Source organism: Sander lucioperca, chromosome 16, assembly GCF_008315115.2.
Source record: "Sander lucioperca isolate FBNREF2018 chromosome 16, SLUC_FBN_1.2, whole genome shotgun sequence".
Lineage (NCBI taxonomy): Eukaryota > Metazoa > Chordata > Actinopteri > Perciformes > Percidae > Sander > Sander lucioperca.
The window spans coordinates 29,376,674-29,383,409 of NC_050188.1; the positions used below are offsets into that span (position 1 = coordinate 29,376,674).

Consider the following 6,736-nt stretch of genomic DNA (forward strand, 5'->3'; position numbering starts at 1 on the left):
CTGACCGCTTTCGTCTGGCTTGATTGACAGATATAATTGGGTGTCGTCTGCGTAACAGTGAAAGTTAATTGAGTGTTTCCTAATAATATTGCCTAGAGGAAGCATATATAAAGAGAATAGAATTGGTCCAAGCACTGAGCCTTGAGGAACGCCATGGCTAACTTTAGCGTATTTGGATGGTTTATCGTTAATATTAACAAATTGGGATCGCTCAGAAAAATAGGACTTAAACCAGCTTAGTGCGATTCCTTTAATGCCAACTAAATGTTCCAGTCTCTGTAAGAGGATGGTATGGTCAACAGTGTCGAATGCAGCACTAAGATCTAATAAGACAAGTATGGAGACAAGTCCTTTGTCAGCAGCAGTTAGAAGGTCGTTAGTGATTTTCACCAGTGCCGTCTCTGTGCTATGATGCATTCTAAATCCTGACTGAAAGTCTTCAAATAGACTATTTCTATGCAGAAAGTCACACAATTGATTAGCGACTACCTTCTCAAGGATTTTGGAGAGAAACGGGAGGTTAGATATAGGTCTATAGTTGGCTAAGACCTCAGGGTCGAGGGTGGGTTTTTTCAGAATAGGTTTTATCACAGCTACTTTAAAAGACTGCGGTACGTGACCCGTTAATAAGGACATATTGATCGTATCTAGTAATGTGGTATTGACCACGGGTAGTGCTTCTTTAAGTAGCTTCGTTGGAATGGGGTCTAAGAGACAGGTAGTTGGCTTAGCTGAAGAGACCCTTAACATTAATTGTTGGAGGTCTAAAGGATAAAAGCCGTCTAAATAAGTATCAGGTCTTATCGTTCTCTCTAGCCCTCCTGCGCCCAATGGTGAGTCGTTGGAAGCTGTGGGCAGAAGGTGATGAATTTTTTCTCTAATTGTTATAATTTTATCATTAAAAAAGGTCATGAAGTCATCACTGCTCAGAGCTATAGGAATAGATGGCTCAATAGAGCTGTGACTATCTGTCAGCCTGGCTACAGTGCTGAAAAGAAACCTTGGGTTGTTCTTATTTTCTTCTATTAGTGTTGAGTAATAGTCTGATCTGGCATTTCTGAGGGCCCTCCTATAATTTTTTAGACTATCTTGCCAATCCACACGAGATTCTTCCAGTTTGGTGGAACGCCATTTACTTTCAAGTTTTCGTGAGATTTGTTTTAATTTGCGAGTTTGGGAGTTATACCAAGGTGCTAGTTTCCTTTCCTTCATCAAATCACAACAGGAGTTATCTTAGGACACTTTACAGATCGAGTAGGTCTAGATCACACTCTGTACTTTACAAAGCCACGGGTTCGATTCCAACCCGCAGCCCTTTGCTGCATGTCATTCCCCCTCTCTCTCCCCTGTCATGTCTAAGCTGTCCTATCAAATAAAAAATTACAATGCCCCCCAAAAAAAAAGAATCTCAAAAAATAAATTAAAAGTAAAAGCAGCTTTTTAGTCAGGCATTCGTTTAGCCACATTCTCGACTGTATTACTATTTATCTTGTGCTTTTTGTTATTCATTATGATTTCCTGTGACTTCTTGTGCTTTTTATGATTGTTGATTGGTTAAAATGTATTTATTCTTTTGGCCTGTGAAGCACTTTGTGACTCTGTGATAAGTGCAATATAAATAAACTTGACTTACTTACTACTTACTAAGCCTTATAATGGTGGGGGAAACCTTGGGCTAGTTATTTATGTAACCCCCCCCCCACACACACACACACACACATACACACACACACACACACACACACCAGCACTATGCATTACATTGCCGTTAAACTCAGATTACGTACTTTTTAACTGCACAAAATGTACGTTTCGTAGTCATTACTTTTAAAATAAGAGGAGAATAAACTTGAATATGTCAAATCCATGGCGGGCCAAAACAAAGTTTGGCCCACGGGCCCCAAATTGGGCAGCCTTGCTATAGGGAGTGTACACATTCCAATATCTCTCAATGGACTGTCATGGTAAATGGTTCATATTTTTAAATGTCTGTCTTACAACAACAGTGAGGTGCCAGTATGATTATTAAAATAGGTTTTCATCCCCCCCCCCCCTCTCCTCTGTCCAGGTTCTCGGCCGAAGCCCCACCCGTCCCCTCCCACTTCTATACGGTGGTGACGAGCTGCCAGGAGCTGAACCAGACGGTGGAGGAGTGTGACGGGCCACTCAGGGTCTTTTCCTATCTGCTTCCACACAGACCGGACAACAGTGAGGCCTGCAACGTGAGTTCAACCCGTCTCCAGCAGGGGGCAGCGCTGCCCCAGCTGTCACTGCATCTGCATTAATCAGTTCAGATCAGTCGCTGACAGCGGTGCGAGAGGTATTCAGATCCTTCACTTAACCCTGGTGTTGTCCTCGGGTGAAATTTGACCCAATTCTATATCAGAATTATGGGTTTCTTGGAACCAAATTGCCCCAAAATAAAATGAATGTGTGGATGTACGTTGTATGGAAGCCATGTAACTTTCTTGGCAGGTCAATTGAATTGTGGGTGTTTTTTTTCCAATTTTATAGCATTTGAAATAAACTGTAATCCACTCAACATCCTCTGATCTTAACTATCAGTCAAAATAATCCACAATTTCTGTTTTTTTAAACAAAACAAATAGGTATTATTATCATTTAAATTATGTTTTTTGAGCATGTATTTAAAAAAGCGTCGAAAAAAGTGACAAAAACGTTTTCAAAAAGAGCCAAAAAAAGTTCATTTGCAGTTTTGACCCGGAAGGACAACAAGTTCACGGTCTACGGGAAGACAACACAAGGGTTATAGTAAAAGTACCAATACCACACTTGTAACAGGGTACTTCTACCCTGTTACAAGTAAAAGTCCTGCATTGAAAATGTTACCTCAGTAAAAGTATGTAAGCATCATCAGGGAAATGTACTTAAAGTATTAAAAGTAAAAGTACTCAATGCAGAAACATCCTCCCATTTTAGAAACAGCTGCAGTGAAAAGTACACTTTCCATTTGACTGTACACTAGAAATATATTCGGGTTGCTTATCATGGAGATAAGGCTGCGGCAACGAAGCAAGAGGATTTGGTGTCTTTCATCCACATGAGCCAAAAACATATTTTCTGGCTTTTCTCGGCCTAGAAGGCACCAATTTCTAAAACAAATGTCACATTTCTACTACATAAGTGACCCAATTTGAAGATATAGTCATATTTCCAACAGTGAAGTATCCCTTTAAAGTATTAAAAGTAAAAGTACTCAATGCAGAAAAATCCTCCCATTGTAGAAAGTGTAAAGGATCCAACCAGTTGTGTGTTAAATGGTCTAATCATGTCAGCTGAACTATTAGGCCGTTATATTGTTGGCTAGTTTAACTTATAACTAGAAAATGCATTTCCTGCGGAAAATGCGTGGGAATGCTGAATAGCTGAATTGCTAAAGCTAAACTGGTTGAATAGCTTAAATCAGTAAGAAGAAGGTGAAGTAGTGAGAATAGTTGAAAAAGTGGAAATCGGTAGAATGAGTATGAATTTCATTAAAAAGTTGAATACCACCACTAATGTATAAAGTAATTTATATGTTATATAATATTTAATCTGAAATTATGAATCAGTATGGAAAACTTACAAATGCTGTGAGAAACATTGATGAAAATGCAGAAATATGGAACAAATTGTTTGTTCTAAACTGCTGAAAAACTTGTAAATTGGAAGTTGAACTGCACATAAGTTAAGAGCTAAAATATATTTTAGAAAAGCTGGAAGCTAAACCGTAATACTGTAAAAAGTGGACGTTTCAATGAATTGACTAAGAAGACTTATTATCAGCCATATCTATTGCATAGAACAAACAAGCAGAAAGAGAGAGAGAGAGGAAAAAGAGAGGAAAGATAAAAGGAGAGGAAAAAAGTGAAAAGGAATCAACTTTCAATAGCATATATGTCAGTGGTAACACACCTTTGGAGCAAGTATGGGTTAAGTGTTTACTTCAGGGACACATTGATTGATGTACCTCAGTGTGTATATATATGTGTGGCTGTGTGTGTCTGCATGTGTGTGTGTGTGTGTGTGTGTGTGCGCGTGCGTATGTGTTGGTGTGTGTCTGTGTGTGTGTGTGTGTGTGTGTGTGTGTGCGCACGTGTATCTAAAAATAAACCAAAAAACGCAAAGCAACAGGTGACTTCAAAGGCTTTCCAAGCGAATTAGTATCAGTGGCGAGAATCTTATCTTATCTTACTGTAAATCAAAACATTTTATGGAACAGCATAATTTTGAAGAAAGACGGACACACACATACATACACACACACACACAGACAGACAAACACACACACACACACACACATACACACACAAAGACACACACACACACACACACACACACACACACACACACACACACACTACTAAGCAGGGCAGATAGATGGCCTATTTTGTTCTCATTCTCAAGAGAGACCTTTTGAGGACAATACACAACAACAGTTACAGACACACAGATTACAATAGTATACATAATATAATAATACTTGGAAATTTATATACAATTTAAAATTTGCAAATTTAATTTCAGTCTCTGTGTGTGTGTTTCTGTGTGTGTGTGTGTGTGTGTGTGTGTGTGTCTGTGTGTGTGTGTGTGTGACTTTGTCTGTGTTTGAGTGTGGTTCTGTGTGTGTGTGTGTGTGTTTGGATGTGTGTCTGTGTGTGTCTGTCTGTGTGTGTGTGTGTGTGTGTGTGTGTGTGTGTGTATCTGTGTCTCTGTGTGTGTGTGTGTGTGTTTGCGTGTGTGTCTGTCTGTGTCTTTGTGTGTGTGTGTGTGTGTGTTTGCATGTGTGTGTATGTGTGCTGAATAGCTAAAATGCTAACGCTAAATATGAATGGTCATGAAATTCATTAAAAAGTTGAATAACACCACTAATGTATAAAAGATGTGGAATATATATATATATATATATATATATATATATATATATATATATATATATATATATATTTAAAGCTGATGATAAACTGAATTGGTGGCTTGAAAAGTTCAACAATGCCAAACAATGTAGAACATTGAGGGGTCTGAATTTATTTTATTTCATTTATAATTGAAATTACAAATAAGTATAAAGAGTGAAATAAAACAGGAAGAGAGAAAAAGAGAAGAAAAGAGAAAAAGAGGAAGAAAAGACAAACAATATATAATAATTATCATGTCTGGGGAAAAGCGCTGTGTCATGCTATAAAGATTATCACAACATTACATTACATTACATGAGCGACTTCCAGTTGCTATATGTCAGAGGTAAAACACATCTGAAACAACTATGGCTTAAGTATCTTGCTCAAGAACATGTTGGTTAATGCTTTACAGTGAGATTCAGACCTGGTTCTCCCACACCAAAGTCACATGTCACATCCACTGAGCCATCACTACCTGGTTGTGGAAAGTGTTCCTTCAGCTCTAATAAAGCTAATCACCACACCTGCTGCCATTGTCATACAGTGACATATGTCACCTGTGGCACGCTGCAGCTATTCAGAGAAAGATTTTTTTGAAAAAGTGGAAATTGTTTTAGTAAGTATGGATTTCATTAAAAAGTTCAAAGCTTATGCTAAACTGAGCTGTTGGCTTCAAAAGTTGAATAATGACAAAAGATGTAGAACATTGTGAGGTCTGAGTAGATTTTCTAACTGATAATGACTCACAAATGCAGAAATATGAAACAAATTGTATGAAAAATCTTAAAGCTCAAATGCACTGCACTGCTGAAATATCAGGAAAATTGTCAGAGTTGGAAGCTAAACTGCATTACCCAAGTGAAGAGCTAAAATACATTGTTAGAAAAGCTGGAAGCTGAAATACTGTCAAAGATGAAAGTTGAAATGAATTACCTGAAAATGTCTTAATATTTAAAAAAGTATAAATGGTAGAAAAAAGTTGAAGAAGTCCTATCATTAGCTGAAAGAGCTGAACATTTTAAAAGGTGAATGTTTTTAATAGCTGAACGTATGCAGAAGTTACGGAGAGCCAAAATAAAACGTGAATAGCTGAATTGCTAAAGCTAAACTGGTTGAGTAGCTTAAATCCGTAAGAATAAGTTGAAATAGTGAGAATAGCTGAAAAAGGGAATTAACATCTTGGCCAGGGACATATTGACAGGTGTACCACAGTGGGATTTGAACCCATGTCTCCCACACCAAAGGCATACAACATATCCACTATGCTACCTTCTCTATAATTGACTGAGGTTCCTTCAGCTCTAATAAAGCCTTTCTGTTATCTGTCATTACCACACCTGCTGTTAATATGTCACCTGTGGCACGCTACAGCTATTCAGAGACAGATTATTTGAAAAAGGGGAAATTGTAAGGATTGGAAAAGATGTAGAACATTGTGAGGTCTGAGTATATTTTCTAACTGATAATAACTCACAAATGCAGAAATGTCTGAAAAGGCTGAAAGACTGCTGCTGCTGTCTGTGAAAGTGTTGTCATGGTGACGAGTGTTGAAAAAAGTCCTTTAATCAGTTAACGACCGTGTCACCTGCTGTTAAACTGCACCTGCTAATGCTGAGTGACAGACAGTGTGAGAGAACCCTTCAAACAAGCCTTCAAACAAGCCTTAATAAATCCACAACAGTACATGCTATCGAAACACCGACTTCACCGTTAGAGACACAAGACCTTTGTGAACGTATTCATGTAAAATTTATGTTGGTAAACTTAAAAATGTGGGCATATCAGCGATTTAAAAAAGTGGTTCGCTCTGCGTTTCGCTCAGAAATGTGAAGTAT

At 38.0% G+C, this 6,736-nt stretch overlaps 1 long non-coding RNA gene across 1 annotated transcript in view; it reads left to right on the top strand.

The window, feature by feature from the left end:
* Positions 1 to 2,073: 2,073 nt before the first annotated feature.
* LOC118493454 overlaps positions 2,074 to 6,736 on the top strand; it is a 42,974-nt gene continuing 38,311 nt past the window's right edge. The window contains exon 1 of the long non-coding RNA XR_004895413.1: positions 2,074 to 2,222. This is a non-coding gene — a long non-coding RNA (uncharacterized LOC118493454). The remainder of the gene's footprint in view (positions 2,223 to 6,736) is intronic.